Source organism: Zootoca vivipara, chromosome 2 (assembly GCF_963506605.1).
Source record: "Zootoca vivipara chromosome 2, rZooViv1.1, whole genome shotgun sequence".
Taxonomy (NCBI): Eukaryota; Metazoa; Chordata; class Lepidosauria; order Squamata; family Lacertidae; genus Zootoca; species Zootoca vivipara.
In genome coordinates, this window is record NC_083277.1 from 75,067,047 (window position 1) to 75,089,349 (window position 22,303).

Genomic DNA, 22,303 nt, shown 5'->3' on the forward strand with positions numbered 1-22,303 from the left:
GAGGAGCTGTTGCCATTTTAGTGGGCACGGTTGGCAGACCAGGCATGAGTGAGAGGAGACAGATGCAGGAACGGATGGCTTTTGTTCCATAGCCAAGTGGCATGCTGGCGGTAGAACCAGTCCGTTTCGAAGTAGACTGTTTTCTTAGGAAGAATTGTTCTGCTCCTTTTAACCCCTGTTTCTGTGGAAAGGAAAGAATATGCTTTTCAAAACTCAGGCCCCTTCAGGATCTGCGGTGCTCCCCTCCCCCAGAAATTGAAATAAAAACAATGAACTTGAGCAGCAGCTGGGATGTCTTTTGGTTCCCTGCAAGTACAACAAAAGAAGGCAAAACTCTTGTTTCTGGCTGAAAAAGCCATTTATGCAACTGCATTGAAAAGACGCTGCTGCCTCTCATTGTGAAATTTCCGAGTGTATTGGCCTTTATTTTTGCTTTTTGAAGACTTTGTATGTAGTTTCTTCTTTGTGACTCAAAAAGGGGGGGGGGAATTGAAACCACATCTGAAACGTATTTTGGTGCATTCAGTGACTTGATTTAAAATAAAGGTGCCCTCCCCAGCCAGCATTGTTCTGATATAATGAGAATAAAATCCACCCCCCTCTTTTTGCTTGCAAGTTTGTAATTGAGACTCCTCCCTTCAACCCTGTCAGTGGGCAATGAGAACAGTTGGTTGATGAAGAATTAACGGTATTGAATTACTGCTTAGAGCTCCTGTGAGCTTGTGTCTTCAGCTGTCTCCCTTTTCTCTCTCTTGCTCTTCCTTATACCGTATGTCATATTTAGTATACTTGGCTGCCTTATAAAGCCTGGCAGGCACGCTGCTGAACTGGGGCTGTCCTACAATGCAATTATGAAGTTCCCTTTCTATAATGTGCATAGAAACCCTAGTCTGAAATTCTCTTTGCAGCCCTACAAAACCTTTGAAAGTGGGCTTAATTTTGCTCGCTAGAGTTAAAAAGTGATACTTTATTTCTACTTTACAGTTTATTTCTATTCTTCCTTCATCTTAGGGACTTGACTAGACATCCAAATAAATTATTTTATCAGTCAAGCACTTGATTTTACGGCGATGAAATTTCACCTGTATAGATTCATCTGTATAGTAGCTGCCCCACTGGAATATGTACCAGACCTCAGAACCCTGCATGAAATACTGGGGACAAGAGAGAGAAGCTTTTGTCTGAAAATTGTAGCTGCGGCCATGCTTATGTGCATCACAGAAATATGTGCACCTTGGGCTAGTCACTGTCTCTCAGCCCAGCCTCCCTCACAGGGCCACTGAGGGGTTAAAGGTAGGAGGAGGCCCATGCATGTCACCCAAAACTCATTTGGAGAGAAGGCAAGATATAAATGTATATATGCTTAAAAGACACACTTGTATTTCTACTATCCAAAGGGTCAATTTCATTTTCACCTTGCTCTACCTTATTGCCTCAATTTGTAGAGTTTACAAAATAGAGTTAGCCAAAAAGCAAGATCAGAATCCATTCTAGGAACAGACTTGGTGGAAACTTCAAGTGCACCAACTGAAAGAGCCACAGACAACCTCATAGGCATCCCTGCAGCCATTGAAAACATAAGATCTGCAAACTCATTGTAAGGTTGATGCAGACGTGTTTTTATCATGTGGGAGGGAGGATGATTATACCCGTTCAATAAGAGCGCGCCTCAGGAGGGTGGTGGGCTTTGCATCTTCTGATGTGGAAAGGAAGGAGAAGCAGCTTTGTGCCATGCAGAAAGGTTAAGAGGTTATTAAGGCTACTTCTGTCATTTTGCTAAGCTAAGCCGCTTAACTTTATCAAGCAAGCTTTCGACTAGAGCAAACTACACAAACATTAATGTTAATAGCAGGGAGTTTAACATCCTTGACTCATGAAGGACCTGTGCTCTTATCTAGCACAGAGTCTTCTCATGCTCCCACACTTTACAGAGTGCAGTTGGAATTGCACAGAACCACTTTTGCAATTGCAAAAACCCATTACTTGTACACATTGGTATTTAATTGGATTCTACTCTGAGTCTGAGTGTTTTGGTGTAACATACACATCAGTTTTCTTCCTTGCCAGTAGCCACTTACTTGTATGCATTTTGTGTATGTGATTTTTTTTTTTACTAGAACTAACATGGTATATTAATAATGAGCAGGGAGTTACATAAAACTTTTATTTAGGTATCAGCAGTTCCTAGTAGTAAAAAATATATTTTCCTCGCTTTGCTGTGGGGAAGTTGTAGAATTTATAAAATACGTTATTTTGTTATGGGTCTTTTTAAAACATTTGCATCATTAAAGCTGGATTCCACTTGAAATTGCAGTGTGCCAGGATTGCTGTTAAAAACATATTTTTCAAGCTATATATACTCTTAGGAGTAAGATATGGAGAAATAGAGAACACATTACTACATACAGTATTTAAAATTGTGGAAAAAGAGGTTGATTTACATTAAAATGGTAGAATCTTTAAGGCTTGAAATGTGGCATTTATGTTGCACATTCTGTGGATATGTAGGATTATGCCTGTATTATATTTTGTTGTACAAGTGATGTTCTTCCATTCTGGAACATGGAATGTCTTAATATTCTTCCACAACAGTTGCTGGAGAACTAAAGATTCTTCTGTGCATATTTAAATTCTTGGGCTAATTCCCATTTGAAAATGCCAGGGGTGTTTAGGGTGATCATATGACTGTCCCAGTATCTTTAGGAATCTTTCATCTCCCCATCTACAGAAGCTTGAAGAGCCCTTCTTTATAGTGTGTCAGCAGATGCTTTCTTGTTTAAGCAAAAGAAAATTCTTTTGCCCAGTCATCACAGTAAGCAACAGTTCGTACCAAGGCTGGGATAAACCAGACTAATATTCACCCAGCACTTAAGTGAAATGTTTATTTGATGCATCAAAGCTCCTTGCTGACTTTACTTTCTGTTTGTTTTCTTGAATTCTACATTAGAACTTTTTTGATGTTGCAGAAGAGAGTTTTATTCTGATCCCATGCAGAGAAAGTCCAGACAGACCATTCTCACTTACATCATGGAAAAAGCCCAAATAATCAACATTCCTCTGTATTCCTTAGATACTGTAGCTTTTAATGAGAAATATTGGGGGGGAATGGAAGTTCAATTTCTGCCTTTTAAGGCATTCTGCAGTGCAGTCTTACACATTCCGACTAAATACAAAGCTCAGTTGAGTTCAGTGATGGCTTACTCCCAGGTAGATGGGTATAGGATTTCAGTCTTGGGTCTTAAACCACAGTCCTTTATCAATTTACTTGGGAGTAAGCCACCAATGAACTCGGAGGTTTGCTTATGGGTAGACAGGATTGCACTGGTAAGCCTTAAATTATAAAGATATTATTCCCGTTCGGCTCTTAACATTCAGAGAAGCTTTTAGGAAGCATCTTATTTTGTTATCATGGCTGGTATTTTGATAGTTAACACAGAAAAGATACAGACAATGAACATGTTAAGGACATTGCCACAGTACCGGAATGAGTAATACAGCAGGGCTAATGAAATACCATTTTTATACATGTATTGAGATATCACTATGAAAGATTTGAATGCAAGAGTCAATGTGCTACTTTTTTTAGCCCTCTGTAGTGGTAAAAATTGCTTTTATCTAAGAGCTTGCAGTTATAAAGCTTTTCCACTTGCCAAAGAAACTTCTTGTATTATGCTTCTCTTAAGCCACAGTCCTTACATAACACACTAACAAATTGGGACTTGGCTAGGATAACTCACCCAAAGATTGAACTCTATATTAGATTATACTTTCTTTTGATCTCCAAAGAAGCTACTGCCGTTCCTTAATGATCTATTTTTGTTCCTGTTTTATATTGACCTGTCATTCCACTGAGATCATCTGCAGAAGCTCTCTTGCCATGTGAAGCAAAGTGGGTGGCCATCCAAGAGATGGTTGTGATGCCATACCTTTAGCATTCCCCTGCAGAGAGGTTGGCTTGGTTGGTGCCTACATTGAACCAGCTTAGATGTCCCAGTAGGCCATGATTTATTGTGATGGATGGGAGCCACAGGGAGCATTAGGCTCACATGCTCCCCCTCCTCCTCTGGCATGGCTGCGAGAAGAAGATAAAAAAATCTGGTTTTGGTTAACCACAGTTTAGCATTGCTTCTGAACATGAGAGTTCATTGTTGGTCTTAATTATGGTTTGTTCAGCTTCAAAGCCCAATGCTTGAAGTTGACTGATTTTAAGCAAACCATTGTTAATATTAGGGACAGTTTGTTGGGTCTGAATGAAACAACAAAGTGCAGGTAATAAAAGATTAAAACAAAAACTTCTAATTGCCTTCTCATGGCTGAGCTTTATCCATTTGTTCCTATCACAATAAACTATAGTTTAATATGACAGCTGATCCAGCTCACTGTTACAGATTAGCCACCCCTGCTGTATGATTGCCATTCCATCCTTTTGGAAAACCTGTGGGGCTAGGATGTTTTCCCTAGTGGAGTAGGGAGAGTGGTGAAAACCATAGTGGGATCACCATATTAATGCATCTTAATAGCTTTTTTTACCTGGGAATGGATAAAATATGCTGCCACAGTTAAATTATAATAAAAATGGATTTAAGCTTGCAATGTAAGGAAGTCTGCTATAAGTTTGGGCCCAGCCATTTCACTGTAGTGACTTACATATCGTTTACAGCATTGCACTTCCTGCAGCTGATAAACTTGGTGTGCAACATTGCAATGAATGGGTAAGACTTGTTTTGACTTGAAAAGCTGGCTGAGAGGCAAAGTTGATGTTGCAGGATTATAAGCAATATGCCAGCCTATCATTTTGTGATACTTCAGTGGCTTTGTAGATAAAGATACCCCTTTATGGTTTGGAGCTAATTTCCCCTTATCTAAATTAGCTGATTGTTTGCTCTTCATTGACAGGTGGATCTTGTCTCACTATGCTGTGAGATTCCCCTTTGACATTTCACCTTTTCTTCCTTAAAACTTTTTGGTCCCCCTCAATGAGCTATCTTAGTGAATATTTAATTATCACCTTCTCTGCTTTGCCACAGACAACCGGATATCATCCTAAAGATATGTGTGTGTGTGTGTGTGTGCGCGTGTGTGCGTGTGTTAAATGTTACTTGGGGATTGCTATTGCAACAAAAGAATCCAGACACTTCTTTCCATGATTAGACTTCAAAGCAGCTATATTAGGTCATGTGCGTAACATAACATTGGGCATCAAAACACAACTTCAGTACTTAAGATTTCTTCTCTTTTATTTATTGAATGTTGCAAAGAATTCCCAACTATTTCCTGCAATCCACCTAAAACTAAACAAGACCATACCGAATCACCCTGAGGATAACCCACAGAATATGTCTCTTCTGATTTCATGGCCAATATTATCTTTAGTTATTGCTCAATATTGCTCATACTTTTAATCACCATCTGTTCTTTGTGGCGCAAGTTCGTACACCATCTACCAATCCGCTGTCCCCCTCATCCCTTATCCATCGTCCTTTGTGGCATCATCTATGGTTGACAGTAGATAGCACTCATTTTCTTACTTGTTTGTTCAGACTAATTGTTCCTCTCATCTCCTTATTAGGCAGCCTGAGAGAGAGTGTTCTGGATTTCCAGAAGGAGCTGAAATACTTGCCAGTCTGCATGGGATGGGTTAGAGAAACATTTGTTGAATAATCCCCTATACTGAACCTCATTTAAAAAGGAGGCCCGTAATATATAGGCAGAGCGCATGCACTTGAGGTGCCATGACTTAGATAGCTTGAAAGTCAGTGGGATAGGTGGTACTGGACAGCTCTAGAGAATAAAGGGAAGGCATGCAGGTATAATCTGAGCAGCTGTCCTAAGCACAAACTGCAAAATGTACTAGTTGACCTCTCAGCTAATGTTTGGACTTCAAGATTTGTTTTATGATATAAGATACGTTCACTGGTATAAATCAGGGAAGAGTGCTGCAAACTATTGGAGACAGGATTATACACAATTCCTTTAATTTGTTTGGATAAAGTGGTTAACTTCAATCAGGAATATGGAGGGGGCAGTGGTGGGGACTCAAGATGTCAGACTGAATCCACCGTACAACTTTATGGGGAAATGTTTGGAATTGAACGTGTCACTGCATTTTGAAAAGAACACCAATAAATTACACACTTGTGAATCCACCTCAGTTGATTGTGGAATGTAGCATATGTGGGTTTGGTTTTTTTAAAATTCTGGTAAGGGTACCTGATTACAAAATCTGTTAGAAGGTGCCATGAGTTGACTAGTATTTTGAATACGTGGTTTTGTTTCTAATGTAGTTGTTTAGTCTTTAGTCTGTTCTCTAGCTTGTGTAGGTAAAGGTACCCCTGACCATTAGGTCCAGTCACGGACAACTCTGGGGTTGCGGTGCTCATCTCGCTCTATAGGCCGAGGGAGCCAGCGTTTGTCCGCAGACAGCTTCTGGGTCATGTGGGCAGCATGACAAAGCCGCAGAACAGTGCACGGAAATGCCGTTTACCTTCCCGCTGAAGCGTTACCTATTTATCTACTTGCACTTTGACGTGCTTTTGAACTGCTAGGTGGGCAGGAGCTGGGACCGAACAATGGGAGCTCACCCCGTTGCGGGGATTCGAACCGCTGACCTTCTGATCAGCAAGCCCTAGGCTCAGTGGTATAGACCACAGTACCACCCGCGTCCAGCTTGTGTACCTATTACCAGCTAAAAACATAGCTTCTCAATTTGGATTGAAGCTGGTTTGGAGCAAAATGCAATGCTTCTTAAGAAACAACACAATAAATAACCACCCATGGCAATGCAATGGATGCAGAGTACTATAAACAGGAGTGTGTACACAGCCTTGCTAACTGGTTGGATGTTGTCTTTTTACACCCAAGTTCTAGCAGCATGCAAATTCTTCTAGCCCATTGATTATTCATACATTTTAAAAATGTTTTCTGAAATTACCATTGTAATGTTGATATCAAGAGTCCTCAAATACTTAGATAATGTTAGGTCTGCAAAAAAATTTGTTTGAAAATGTGAACCCTAATATGTGACTGATGATGATTCATTTGGAAGATTATATAACATCCCTGTTCATATTCTAAAAATCTGCCTGCAAATCAGTTCCAATCAAAGTTTCCAATCAAAGATGGAAATGAACATTTTGCTATTTGGCAGCACTCATGAATTAAACTAGTTCTGTGTCAGCGGGGCCTGTTGCATCATTGCCATAAAGGTGAGGGGCTCTCCGCTCCATACTTCCCATTGTGTCTCATAATTCATAATTAGAATAAGAGGCTGGTATGATTGGGAGCACAGGGTGGCAAGGTATGTGATGGGTGTGAGTCATGATGATAAAAAGAGATGCTGCCCCAATAGTCATTATTATTTATTATCCAATAGGTAAAGTTAAAGGGACCCCTGACCATTAGGTCCAGTCGTGACCGACTCGGGTTGCGCGCTCATCTCGCATTATTGGCCGAGGGAGCCGGCGTATAGCTTCCGGGTCATGTGGCCAGCATGACAAAGCCGCTTCTGGCAAACCAGAGCAGCACATGGAAATGCCGTTTACCTTCCCGCTGTAGCGGTCCCTATTTATCTACTTGCATTTTGACGTGCTTTCGAACTGCTAGGTTGGCAGGAGCTGGGACCAAGCAACAGGAGCTCACCCCATCACAGGGATTCGAACCGCCGATCTTCTGCTCAGCAAGCCCTAGGCTCTGTGGTTTAACCACAGCGCCACCTGGGTCCCTATCTTATTATCCAATAGGACAGGGCAAAAAGGAGAGGGGGCACTATTAATGGAACACTTGTGAGTTTGCAGCCTTTATATTTTTAGATGATTACCCACACTGTATGTTGCCACTGCCAGTTTCCCTCACCCCCAAATGCCTTCCTTAATTTTCAGAGAATTTTGACCTTGAGAGGACACACATCTTTGGGGCGAACCAGATGCAGAGGAGGGCAGTGACCGACCTTTCATGGCTGTGTAGTAGAGGCAATTTTATCAGGAACTGTTTTCTCAGCAAGTCACACCTGCTGAAATCTGTCTTACAATCATGAAAGATGGAAGGAGCCAGTCTCCTTTTGCATGCGGTTTCCCTGAAAGAGGCATGTAACTCAACGTCAAAAGTCTCTGAAAAGAAGAGTGTGGGATTGGGTTTAGTAGATAAGGATTAAAGTCGCTTATTGAAATTGACTTGCTGTTATCCTTCTTTTCACCTTTGAGGAGAGGGGTGGAGAATCTATTATCTTAAGTATGTATATGAATCTGTTCCTCACATTAAATTTAAATCTCTCCTTACAGCTCGCCCCCCACCCCCAACAGTCTTTTGCTTCCTATCTGTTCTCTGAATGAGTGGATTACTTCCTCCTCCTCTTTTTGGGACTCCTAAATGCAATCTGATTGTGTCAAGACCTTTTTCCTAGACTGCTAGAATATGGGTTCCAGCCACCCAGGAGAAATCCCTACCCCAATACCATGATAATTTAGCAGATTACAGTTGCAGGAAGCTTTTTTTGCAGGATTATGTGAGATCAGGTTCATATACTACACCTTACTGTAGAAAGGTCATTCAGAAATCTTCCATTTTAGTGTTGTCTAAAGCATCAGCTTCTTTAGTTTCATAATTGGATTTATCTATTTACTGCTTTTGTTCTGCTTCTTTCTGCCAGGATTACGTAGTTGTGGTTTTTATTTTATTTCTGCAAGCGCCAGTCTGCTGAGCAGTTGTCCTCTTGCTGCAGTGTTGCAATCTCTGTCGGGGAATGTTCGGCAAGAAGGCAGGCTTCCACTCACAAGCTGTTCTTTGTCCACTTGTTGCATCTCATGAAGCTGGCTCATGCAAGTTAAGCCTCATGCCACAATCTATTTGCCAGCCTTTAAGGTGCTCCTTACGGACTCTTATGTTGGTATTTGTCACAAAAGGAACCACACAAAAACCTTATATTCTCCCATTTCTCATTTTATTCTTAACCTGAAAATGAGGGCCTAATTTCAAAGCAACGTGTATCGCTAATGAGATCACAATTGGGTTTCATCACAAAATATAAGACGATAGCATAGGCCCAAAGAAGTGAATTACTCTCAAGAAATGCAGATGCTGTAGCAGTGGACATAATCCTACTATAATCTCCAGGCAGAATAATTTCCATTGTGTCTCAGCTATTTGGAAAATATAAATTGCTTTACTTCTGCCTCTGAGTACCTGTTGAATGTGAGTTTGACAAGCCAAAGATTAATGAAAAAATACCCAAGGTTTTAATCTGGGAAGAAGGACACAATGAAGTAATTCTACCCATGTTTATCTTCCTTGTCTGATATTTAAACAGTGCGGTTACAAGGCCATTTTTTAAAGTTTATGTGATTTATGTCTGTTTTGTACGCAAGGCCCTGGCTCTAATCTTAATCAATTATTCAACTTACAGGGGACGAACAGAAAGTTACCCTTGATCTTTCAATAAAAGGGGCACTACCACACTTCAAAAAGTTCGCTCCATATTAGTAAGGACAGAGAGCCTTGAACTTGGTGAAGTGGTGTAGTGGAAAATGGGGGACAGTAAGATGAATAAATGCACAATTCAGTAGTTTGCATGGACAAGGGGAACCTATTTTAAGTTTTCCTGTGCAAACTTTTAAGGAGTTACTATTTCACCCTGGCTGGCACACAGAAACAAATAAGGGGGGGGGGGGCTTTAACACTTGCGGAACACATGTCGTACAGTATCCCATTCTCATTTTGCTATAAAGTGAAAGGCTGCAGAGCAGCTTTGCCAGTCATAATCTCAACCGTATTCTCACTTGTTGTCTTTGCCAACACCACACATCACATCTCAGCCAATAAATTTCTGTATAAAGCCTTACTATGCTTCTTGAGGACCAGTCCCTGAGACTGCCCCCACTCCTCAACCTTATCTGTAAACCCTTCTACCCTATAGCCCCACTGATGAACTAGCAGCTGGGGAGTTGCTCATGAGGACTCCTTTATTGTTTGGCTTTGGTTTGAGAGGAAAGCAGAAGCTAAATTGTGAGCGGGTATAAGACTAGAATGTTCGTGTGTGTGTTTGCTGGGAGCTGGAATAACTTTTAACCTACTGTCCAGCAGTCTGACTAGCTGAGGTGGTTTTGGGGGGAAACTAGGGCAGTTGTATTGAACAATTTTCAGCATCTACTCTGAGAGAATCCCATTCCCGTTGACTGAGCTGGCTTGGGACTTTTTGGCTGCTATTGCAGTCATGGGGTTATCTTGGCATTGTTGTTGTTGTTTAGTCATTTAGTCGTGTCCGACTCTTCGTGACCCCATGGACCAGAGCACGATCAGCCACTCCTGTCTTCCACTGCCTCCTGCAGTTTGGTCAGACTCATGTTGGTAGCTTCGAGAACACTGTCCAACAATCTTATCCTCTGTCGTCCCCTTCTCCTTGTGCCCTCCATCTTTCCCAACATCAGGGTCTTTTCCAGGGAGTCTTCTCTGTCTTGGCATATCACTGGCCAAATAATCCATGAGGAAGGACATACGCTTAAACTGGTCTTTTCCAGTAGGTGGGTGGTTGATAGTTTGGTAATGTTTAATTACCTTGTTATCATGGACTGATCATTTCCTGGTGAGGTTTACATTTGTGGAGCTTGGTGTTCATTGCTCCCTGCAGGGGTGGAGGACCAGTTAGGATCATCCTCTCCTGGAAGGTTTTTGTTTTGTTTTAATTAGGAAGATTCCTGAACGCTTTGGGGAATTGTGCAGTTGGCATGGCTGGCACCCCTATCAAAGCCCTGGTGTCACTGTGGAGTAGTGAGATGAAAGGGGCCAGTGGCACAGTTGTTCACGAGTGCTCTCTCCAGCATTGTGGATCCTGGATGGCTCTGTGGTCCTCAGGAAAGCTCTGAGTGATGGAGTAAGCCAAGTGACTGCTGGAGTACAGGTGGCACAAGTATTGCAGTGAAAACAGCTGAACATATAATCATGCCACCTTGTGGGGCTGTGAAGAAAGTTTTCTTAATTATTACTTGAATAGCTTTCTAGCACAGCATTGTGGGAATGTGGGATCTTCCCCTAAAAGGGGATTAGCCTAGAATGCACAAAAGCAGGGCTGTCTCAAGCACGTCGGGCGCCGTGGTGCGGAGATCGCTCCGGCGCCCCCGCTCCGTTTCTTGATGCAGCTGATGGGCGGATGCAGTGCATAGCATGGTTTCCGTGCGGCACCCCCCTACCAGGCCGGCGACACCCAGACTACCCCTAGAACTGGCCCTGCACAAAACCCTGCTGTGACTAATTTGCAAGGCACCTTGAAAAGTCTCTCACGTTCTGCTAGAGCTTAATGCCACAGATATTGTGGATCAGCTGGAGATGTCAAATCTGGTTGTTTGGGATCAATTTCAGTAGCTAAAGCCAGATAACTGTGGACAAGGTGTTTGAATTTTTTTGGCCTACCACATGCAATCCTGACCTTCCTGTCATATAAGGGTTGTGGTTGGGGGTTGCCTGGGTTGGGCCCAGGAGCAGTAAATGCCATTTTTGTGAGAGGCAACTGTAATTTGCCTTTAAAGGAAGTGGTGTTGTGTCCCCTTTTCAAGACACCTTCCCTGGATCCAGAAGCAAGTGACAACTACGGTACTGCCAGTTGCAAACATTTCCTTTTGGGGAATGGTTATTATCAAGAGAGTGGTGTCTGTGCAGCGTCAGGAGTCTTTGGAGGAAGCCGATTATCTAGATCCATTTCAGTCTGGCTCCAGGCCAGATTTTGGCATTGAAATGACTTTGGTGGCCTGTATCAGGGAGTACAAAGAGCATTTGAGCTTGCTTAATTCTCCTTGAGTTCTTGGCAGCTTTTGATACCATCAGTTATAACATCCTCCTGAACCATCTCAGTGGGTTGGGAGTAGGGAGCACACTGTTATAGTTGTTCCATTTCTACCTGCAGGACTGGTACCAGAAAGTAGTAATGGGGGAACTTTAGCTTAGCCCCATGGCAGTTGTGCTGCCTGTCCCCCCCCCCCCCCAATGCTGATTAATCTCTTATTCTTTAGTTATTAGATTTCTAGTCTGACTTTCTTCTCTAAGGAACTGTTAAGGGGTTTGGAGTGAAGTTTCACCAGTATGCAGATGACACCCAGCTCTGTTTTCCCTTGTCATCTGAACTTGGGGGAGCTGTGCAGTTGCTTGGTCAGTGTTTGGCCTCTTGCCGTGGTGTTTACTTCTGTTCAAGAGAAGGCCTCATTAGTTCAGTAGGCCCTAACTAAGGTACCCCCCCCCTATTGAGTTGTGACTCATTGGGTCTTCCACCTCTTGACTTGGAAATGTCTTGATTCAACACATGTGGACATCTATACCCCGGGCACTTTTTCATATTATCTTCCCTTCCCTTACACTGATTCATCCTTCTGATCCAACTTTGGAAGTAACTTTTTAAGGGTTCTGAGAGTGATTTATGTATTTTATATGCAAAGTCTTTGTTCAGTTGGCCATGCAAACAAAGAATGACAGCTGCAAAGTAGGTAATTTTTAAGTAAACAAGTGCATATTAATTTTCATGAACTTCTGAGAAGATCTCTCTCTGTGTAGAACTATCATAATTGAGGATAATTGTCCTCACACTGCATTACACTTCTGGTATTTTGTGTTATTGCACAATGTGACAAGACTTGTAGTGGTGGTAATGAGGGGAGGTTTCAACTAATGTACAAAACCTCTGAGAAAAATGTTATTTCCTCAGCATACCTGTGCATAGATGTAGATTCTGGGTGTTCTGGCCCAATAAGGAATAGTATAAGCATCTGAAGAAAGAAAAAAAGGTAATCAAGAGCTCACTTTTAAAGATTTTGTCCTTTGAATAAAGCATGTACCAAATTACTATGCTCTCCGTTGGGTTCCTAGCACAATTTCTCTCTCCCCACCCCCCAATCACTGCCTCATGCATTATGGGATCAGCCTATGCCTTCTGGAACTGGAGCTAGGAGGTAGTCACAGGATTTTTGTATGCCTCTTGTTTGAGATTCCTGTTTCACATGCTTGCTTAGGTGCATGTCTATACAGTGCAAAGCAACAGGCACCAAAGCTATTGCTTGTACTGTATACTGTCTTATATTTCAAGCAGCTGAGTGTAGGGGAAGTATATATTTTCTAAGAAATGCGAATTTAGCATATAAAGCACCAGGGGTCAGCAACCTTTTTCAGCCATAGGCCGGTCCACCGTCCCTCAGACCATGTGGTGGGCCAGACTTTTTTTTGGGGGGGGGGAGATGAACAAATTCCTATGCCCCACAAATAACCCAGAGATGCATTTTAAATAAAAGCACACATTCTACCCATGTAAAAACACCAGGCAGTCCCCACAAATAATCCAGAGCTACATTTTAAATAAAAGGATACATTCTACTCATGTAAAACACCAGGCTGGCCCCACAAATAACCCAGACATGCATTTTAAATGGACACATTCAACTCATGTAAATATACACTAATTTCCAGACTGTCCGTGGGCCGGATTTAGAAGGCGATTGGGCTGGATCTGGCCCCCGGGCCTTAGGTTGCCTACCCCTGCCCTATTTTGAGTCAGAGGCCATTGATCCATTTAGCTCACTTTTGTCTATTTATTAGATGTCTGTAAAATACCTGAAAGCGATTTCCCAGCAAGAACATCAGGAATGAAACAATTTAAAACAATTTCATATCATATACAAAAAAACTCATATGTAAAAATGATTAAAAACCATTACATGCATAAAACAATTTAATATGTAAAAGCATTTTCAAACCTGCTACAGATTTAACCTGGGATAAAGATCTTCATGTAAAAGGCTTGTTGAAAACTCCAGAAGCACAATAGCAACAACACCTCTCTGATGTGTAATGGGAAGGAGTTCTAAGGGGCAGGTGCCACCCACCACATGCCCAGTTCTCCTCCTATCCAACAGAATGCAACTACTGATAAGATGGTATCTGTAGGAGGCCTCTCCTGCAGAGTGCAGCAGTTGTGTTGTATGAAAAATACCCGTTCTTCCACTGAGAAGAGCACACAAATGTTCACACACACACACTCATGCTGCAGAGAAGGTGAAAGAGAGGACAGATCAGTTTTATGGAAGGCAAAGGAGCCTTTGGGACCTGCATTCAGTAGTAGTGGTCAATACATTGGGGAGAACGTTCTATCCTTACACTCCCTCCCTAAGTCCTCCCAGTGGTGTGGAGCCAGTGGGACCAATTGTTCCTTAGCTCTGGTATTTTAAGCCCTGTATACATTGGACTGTAATCTGTGCATTCCTTAATAAGAGAATTTTTCGCTGAGGATATTAGCAGCATTTGGGGGATGACGTAAGTGAAGTATGTTACTAGAACATTTCTTAGCCTCTGAAGTATATTCTGTTCCTTATGTTTTCCTGTGCCTCTTGCAGAGCCTGCCAGGATCTCCCACTTATCTTCTGCTCGATGTATCATCTGTCCTTGTAAATGCTTATCGGAGCTTTTGATCCTTCGAGGACACTTTGATTAGGTTTTTGTGTACAGATAACTCAGGCCATAATTTTACAAATGAAAGTTTTCACTCCCTTTAAAGTGATGACAGAGATGTTATTTCCTGATGGGCGGGTGATGGTTTTGTGAACTCTGAAATCCTCCACCTTCTGCACATGATGGTGTGGTGTAGCCAGTCATAAAGATAGGTATTAGATGAGAGGATTAAAGGTGGCTGCTTGGCTTGAGGACAGAGCAGCAGTTCTTAACAATGCAATCTTGCAGATGTTTGTTTGGAAGTACAGTAAGTCCTATTGTTTTCATCAGTGCTGGATTAAACCCATGGAGGACCGACCCTAGGCAGTCGAAATCTCGGGGGTGGGGGGGTGGCCTCGCAAATTATCTCAAAGCTTCTACTTGGCTACTTGCAAATATTCTACTAGGATCTGGAGTTTGGGGGAACTCGTGACACACACAGAAAACCTCGTATCTGGAGGTTTCTTGTGCGTGTGCTCTAGTTGGATAACATTGAACTAAGAAAGTTTGGTTGTAATTTTCTTTCAAGATCAAATCAATATTACTTTGATCATTTGTTGCAGGGCCTCTAAAAAGGTGTGGGGCCAGTGCCTACATGTCTTTTTGGTTTTCATTGAGGCTCACCCTCAGGTAAACAGCTTTAGGATTGTAACCTCTATTTTTCTTCTTCCTAAAACTGAAGTAGCCACCCACCTGCCACCCACCTGATGTCATTGTGATGTCAGGTTACATGTTTTCTCTTGCCTGTACACATCCTATCTGATGTTGCATATAGGGAAGATAGGTGTAGGGAATTAGGACCCCTGCAAGGATGAATTAAGGCTGTGGGCTGGAGGTTCCCCATTGCTGTTCTAAACTAATCCCCCTCAACTATTACAACATTTCCTCATAGGAAAGTTTTTCTGGCCCCCTGATCATTTTGGTTGTCCTTTTCCAGTTCCGCAATGTCTTCTTTGAGGTGCAGCAACCAGAGTAAACTAAAACCACAATAAACCAAGTGGGATTACGCCATAGATTTGTATGAAGAGTGGTTTTCTTTTCAGTTCCTTTCCTAATAATCCCTGGTATGAAAACTGTTCTTTGTCACTGGGAACTTGCAAACAGAATCCTCTATAGAAACTAAAGCCAGACACAGTAAACCAGAAGTGAAACTTTTAAAGAAAGAGTGGAAATGGCTCTTGGTGTGACACAGGGATACTGTGTAGTTCCTCTTACAGCAGAAAGAGTTCCTTAGTGTGGTAAACATTTGGACACACACATACTGTATAAGCCACGTTTACATCCTTCCTTTTTTTACATACTTAAGAGAGGTGGGTTGAAACACAAACCAAACCAAAAACCTTTTCAGGCTTTTACTTCCTGCTTCTGTGTGTGGTTAGAAATGGTTTATGGAAGCCTTTCAAGTTTCTGGATATATGTTTTTCTTATTACAAATCAGCTACATAACTTAATGTTCTTTCAAACTCTCAGTTGCTAGTGATCTGCACCTCAGACTGTTTTTCTCCGATTGTTCCCTGAGCTTAATTCTTGATATATTAAAGACGGAAACCCCCTTCTTTCCTGATCTTGTTGTACTGTCATGTGCGATTAATTTTTGTGGTCTGCTCTTTAAACTTTATTTCTGCAGTTACTGAGCATTTGAGGTGTTTTGTTTGTTGTGTGTGGGTGGTGCTTACCATAAAGTCTTGTCATACAGTTTGTGTATGTGTGTTTTTCAAAGGTAAAGAGATGCCATTTTCTGCATGACTGTCAGGACTCATTAGACTCTGCTCATCTGCCTAATAGGCTTCTGAGAAGCAAGTTTGCACGTGGGTTGAGTGTGGCAAAAAAAATTAGCTTTGGTTTGTTTCCTAAATGTGAAGCATTTTGCTCTAAATTTGAATAATTTTCTGTACATAGACCAGCTTACAGTAACTAATTTAATCTCTTAAACTATTAGTAATGTGGAAGTCTTGTTTCTCCATAAAGTTCCCCATGTAGCTAACATTTATTTGTTTTAAATGGCAAATCACTCTGCTTATGTTTTAATAGTTTGATGTGGTGTTTTGAGTCGCAAGATGAATAGATGATTAAAAAGAACTGAAATTAAGCAAAGAAAAGCAGTTTATATATTGGCTGTGCTAATTTAGACTACATAGTATGCTGTTTATGAACAGATGCACTCTGTTGGCTGCAGAGGAATAATAAATTTGTACATCGTTTAGAAGAACTGGTGTAGTGCTGAGAGGAAAAACAGGCTGGGGAAGAAGAAAAATTTCATACAATAGTTCCATCTCCTCCAGTTTCTGGAGGACTCATTAGACATTATACTGTACCTACTGCATGTTTGAGGATACCAGAAATAGCCTCTTTGTCACTGTAGCAACTCATTATGTGATTCTCCTCAATTGTGTGGCGTGTTTTACCACACCAGCAACCCCTAGGAATAGACAGTGTTGGCGTGAGAGCTCTCCACACATTTGGGGAGACTCATGGGATTAGTGGTTCCAAACATTACAGATGCACATTGGGAACCGGCAATCTTGAACACCTGATTCAATCTGCCCGTGCTCTCTTTATGGGTAAGTATTAACGTGTCTCTAGTTTGGTCCTTTGTCCTTTCAATGACAGGGAGACTTCTGCTGCCTGCCTGAGACAGGATTAACTTGTATTTGTTGTATTTGTGTCCTGCCTTTCTTCCAGCAAAGTCAAAGAAGCACTCTAGTTCGAAAACAACCTTGGGTGTGAGAGTAATTTTGCCAAAGCCACACACCCAGTGAGCTTCATAGAAGAGCAAGCAAAGATTTGAGTTTCTGACATTCTTACCCAGCCCTCTATTTGCCCCAGCTCTCCCTCCCATGCAGCTACCTGCCCTGGGAACCTATGGTGGTAAGAAATTTTATAAATGAATGAATCTGATGAAGCATGCCTCTAAAACTTGCTGTGCAGTTAAAATACAGGCACATTCCTTAAGGCCAGTTCTCGGAAAGAGGCTTAGTAACATCAGTGGGATTGCCAGGGAAAGTGCTCTGAATGCACAGGATGTGACATAAGCAATACTGAAAAGCCTGTGTGGGTGCATTTAAACAGCTTGATCCCACTGATGTCAAAGGCATAAATACATTAGGTGTGTAAGTAAAAGCCTTGTTGAAGATGATGGCAATGGCATCCACTGCTGGTTGAAGATAGGGTGATTTTCAAGGGCTATACAGAACAAAATCTGTGCCTTGGTTTGTCAGCGTCACACTGAGAAACCAGAACCAGGGTTACTGACCTCAAGAAGGAACAACATCTCCTATTGATCATTCATGACATTTTATCCAGCCCTTTAAGGTAAACTGCTAGGACTCTTACATTACACCCCTTTTCTGCACAGACTGTCTCTCTCTCTCTTGAGTCAGGAAGATTGAACCTGAGACCTTCTGCTCTACCACTGAGCCATGACCTTTCCCCATAGTCTATATTGGCATTTTAAAATGAGTGGGACAATTAAAAAATATATCCACCACTGTGTCCCTGGTAGCATCATAGCAATACCATACTCGGTAGGTAATACCTTGGAAAATTCCACTCCCAGGGAAGGAATTAAACAAACTTTTTAGTGTTCAAGGGGTACAGCTTGGCTAGCAGAGTATATTTTCTAAGAGAAGAAAATATATAGCAATCTGCATAATATGTACAGGTCTCAGAGGTTTGCAGCAGTAGAGGCAGAAATTGGGGTTTCTGTACCTAAAAGTTAGACACAAACAATCACATCCCCAAGCCCCTCTAAATGGTTACCCCTTGCTTCTGTTGGGCTGTGACTCTTCCCTTACTGAGATCATCAGAGGCACTTCATTTTCCTTTAGAGGCCCTGGTGCATTTTGTCTGAACAGTATAAATGTTTGTCAGTAGTTCATGGTTTGTTTTATTAATTCTAAGAGGGAACAGCTGAACTCTCACGTCCCAGAGGTGCAACAGCTGTGTGTTATTGCCTAATAACCTTCATCTCAAAATTGGCAGTTTTCTCAAGAAACGCCTTTCCTTTGGGCACTTATCTTTAGACCCATTAATGCATGAATATGTTTCAAAAACAGTCTTATTGTATTAAGTGTACTAAAACTGACTAAAATCTAAAACAACCAGCCCATGTGTGGTGCTCTGTCTTTTGACTGTTAGCCTTGCACTTGCCTGTTAATGAATGTGGAGCTAGAACAAAACATGGCATGGTTCTACTTAGGTATGTAGACCAGTTGTAGAAACATGAACAATCCCATCTAAAGTTAATCAGACTTCCAGCGTGCCACAAGCAAAAGTAACGGGGTTGCCATACCTAAACGACACTATATGAGGTTGGGCCAAATTGACCCCAAGGTCTTTACATCCGCTGGCTTTTTCTCCCATTGTGGCACCAGTAGTTTGGCCATGTTCACTTGGAAATAAGTCCTGTTAACTCAGTGGAACTAAGAAATAGAGGTTTAGATCCTGAATAGCTCTGATGGAAGAGGGTTGGCAGAAGATGACTTCACCATCCCTCCTATCTTCTGCAGCCCACTGCAAAACTGCTCAGAGAAGGTTCCTCCACCTGATTTTTAGTTGTCTCCCCCTTTCCATTACCACCTCACACGCCACAGACCACTCCATTCAGGAGGAGCCTTAAATCCTCAAAAGAGGTTTTCAGTGGGAGGAATTGATGGAAAATCCCCATCTTATGCCAACCTCCTTCTGGCCATGCTTCTCAGGATCCAATCCAGGATATAAATCAGTAGGTATTGGCAATATTTAATAGGAACATGACAGGAAAATGTTTGCACCCAGCCAAGAAATGAAAATTAGAACTCATTGAGCATCATTTAAATTGCTCAATTTTTTAAACTTCATTTGTCATTAAAAATAACATTTGAGTGGAAGTCATATAATGTTTCCCAGAAAGATTATTAATCAGTAAAGAGGAAATATGGCAGCATGCTAATTTCACACAAGAACTTCATAGCTGAACTGAGATTTTAACCACGGGCTTCAGGTTTAGAGCATATGAATCTTCAGCCTCTATAATATTTCATATGTAGCAGAAATACGTCAAAGAGTTTACCCTTCCATTGGGGATACTGAAATGATAGACAAGGGTTTTTCGTTTTTAAGAAGCAAGACATTGTGACACATAAGTGGATCAGTGGTAACCAGCAGAGCCATAGATGTGGCGTAGAGCTGTGTTCACATTACTTGCACACTGACCACCGAAAGCTGAAGCTGAATGAGATAAATTAAGTCTGATTCTTGGCCTTTCAATGGGGCTTGTCCAGGTGACATTTGTGACACAATGGGGGTGTATTTCCACAACCTCTAAACATCCTTCAAGGAGGGGCGGTAGGCACCACTTGCATCCACCCACAGAACTCTTGTCTGCCCTCTTCCCCCTGCTGCTCCTTTCAATTTAGCTTTAACGAGGCCACGGTTCTAGTGTAAGACGAACCACCTTTTTTCCCTTTGGCAAAGTAGGCATTCCTAATAGGAGTTTTGTAAGAGAGCCATTTCAGCGAATTGCTTTCTTTAGCAAAGGCGCAGCTTGTGCTTGAAACTTCAGCAGCTTTTGTATTTTTTTGTTTGCTTGCTTTTTCTGGTGACAAAGAATTATTGTTTTTACGTCAAAAGGACGGCTGTCTGTCCCTGCACTCTGGAATAACGTTAGTTAATTTTGAGTTCGATTAAAGTGAAGTATTCCCCCCCCCCCCACACCGTATCCTATAAGAACACACACAAAAAAAAACCCCTGCTGGATTTGACAGGAGGCCTAACTAATTTGGCATTCTGTTCCCATCGTGGACGGTCAGATGCCTGTGGGAAGCCCAAAATGGGACTTGAGCACAGTAGCCCTGTCCAGCTGTTTGCCCCCCAGCTGGTGATCACTCGTAGCCGAGTAAGATTGTCTTCCATGAACACGGTCTTAACAGTAAGTCCGTAAGTGACTGTGGAGGCCAATTCTGGATCCACATGTCCTTCCACAGTGGAGACATAGGTTTCTGGGCAGGATTTGATCATGTTGAGGGTTTGCCGAACGTGCCTTCCTCTTAGCACGCATACTGTGGTATAGTGAACATGATCAGTAGCTACTTGATAGCTTTATCCTCCAGAAATCCTTTTCCATTTTGTACAAATAGAGGTCTGAAAATGAGTTACCTTTGCATCATGCCCTGAAGACTGAAAAACTGAGCTTATTTAGATGCAAGATAAAGGATTCTAAAACTGCAATCCTTTTGCCCCCTTACATGAAAGAAAGCTCCATTCAACACACTGGGACTTACGTCCAAACAAATATATCTAGGATTTTGCTGCAAAAGAACTATTGCACCCAACAAGTCTATTTATAGTGGGAGGAATTCCACTTTGCATTATGCCAAACATTCCAACAACACAAATATTTCAGCTTGCTGGATGGAATGACCCCCCCTCCTGTGTGTTGTTCTGCAGGGGGTTCTCCTGACCCACCCCCAGTCAATTTTGGGGGATGCAGGGGAGGAGAGAAGGGAAATCCCTTTTGTGCAGGGCTTTTGCTGATGTGACTGTATAGTTAAATCCAGCCCATTATTACCTCCTTAAGAAGAATTGCTTGAGATTATTCCACATTTTGAACTATTCCCATGTATGCTATTAGCAAATTCAAGAGCAAGAGTCTTAGTATAGTTAGAGAAGTTATGGGTGAATTTGAGTTATAAGCTTTTGTGAACTAGAGCCCACTTGTATTTATTTGCCTTTGAAATGTCACAAGACTTTGTTGTTGGGGAGGAGGAGCTGTAGTTGTGTGTGTGTGTTGCTCCATATACTTGGCAGAGCTGAGGCTGCACACATTTAATCCTTGTCCTAGATCCAGCTTTCCAAATTGCATTTCAGTAGTTCTGGTTTGTATGGCTACAAAGACACCACTATTCCATTCTTGAATAATGTATGCACATTATAATTTGCCATATGGTGAGATGCAAGACAGCCTGGAGAAGGAGCACTTTTGGTCCATTTGACAGGGCAAGGATAGCTGTGTTACAAGTCTGCTGCAGCAAAATTATTGTGGTGTCTTAAATAATGACAAAGCTTATTATGGCATAAGCTTTCATCTGATGCATCTGGTGAAGTGGGCTCCAGTCCATGAAAGCTTATGCCATAATACCATTTGTTAGCCTTCAAGGGGCAACCAGACTTTATGTTCTTGTTCTCAATGCATCCTTTTTTGCTGTTTTCTTGCAGCATGTGTAACCATATGGTACTATTTCTTAATTCTTCACGTAGGTGCCATAAACGGATATAGTGATTTGGCCTAAATAACAATACTTATTTCTTCTTCTTAGCTTTTCAGAGAGGCCCGGCTGAATTGTATACTGAATTGCATTTGCCAAACTCCATTTGAGCTCTGCCTGATGACCCATGTTTTGTGACGTGGGGTTTGTGATTTCAGCTCTCTTGACATAACATGCTGGAGACAGTTCTCTAGTAACAGCTCTTTATTAAAGTGAACAAGACTGAAGACTGAGGAGAGGAAAGCTACATTTATAGGGGCAGGGGACTAGCTAGGAAGGGATACATTTTGGAGGGAACAATATCAAGCAATCACAGTGCTGCCTTTTGGAGGAAACCAATAAGACAGAGGATCCAAATACAGCAGCTTAAATGAACCAATAGTAGCTGTACCCTCTGGAACCAAAAGGCAGTTACTTTATCCTAATGCAAATACAGACAATAATAATACAGATATAAAATCCTTTGACTCAATACACAACACCCCTCCCCCCCTAGTGAGCACAGCAGACGTAATCCCTCAGGTACTGTGGGGTCCTACAACTTCTACCTGATCTCCTGACAACAGGTGTTGCAGGTTCTGGATTGGGTGTTACCTGTGGTGGAGGGG

General features: G+C 41.9%; 1 protein-coding gene across 2 annotated transcripts in view; it reads left to right on the forward strand.

Moving 5' to 3' along the window:
* Positions 1–22,303, forward strand: part of NEURL1B (neuralized E3 ubiquitin protein ligase 1B) — a 197,354-nt gene that overhangs the window by 142,057 nt on the left and 32,994 nt on the right. The gene's annotated exons all lie outside the window — the stretch shown is intronic.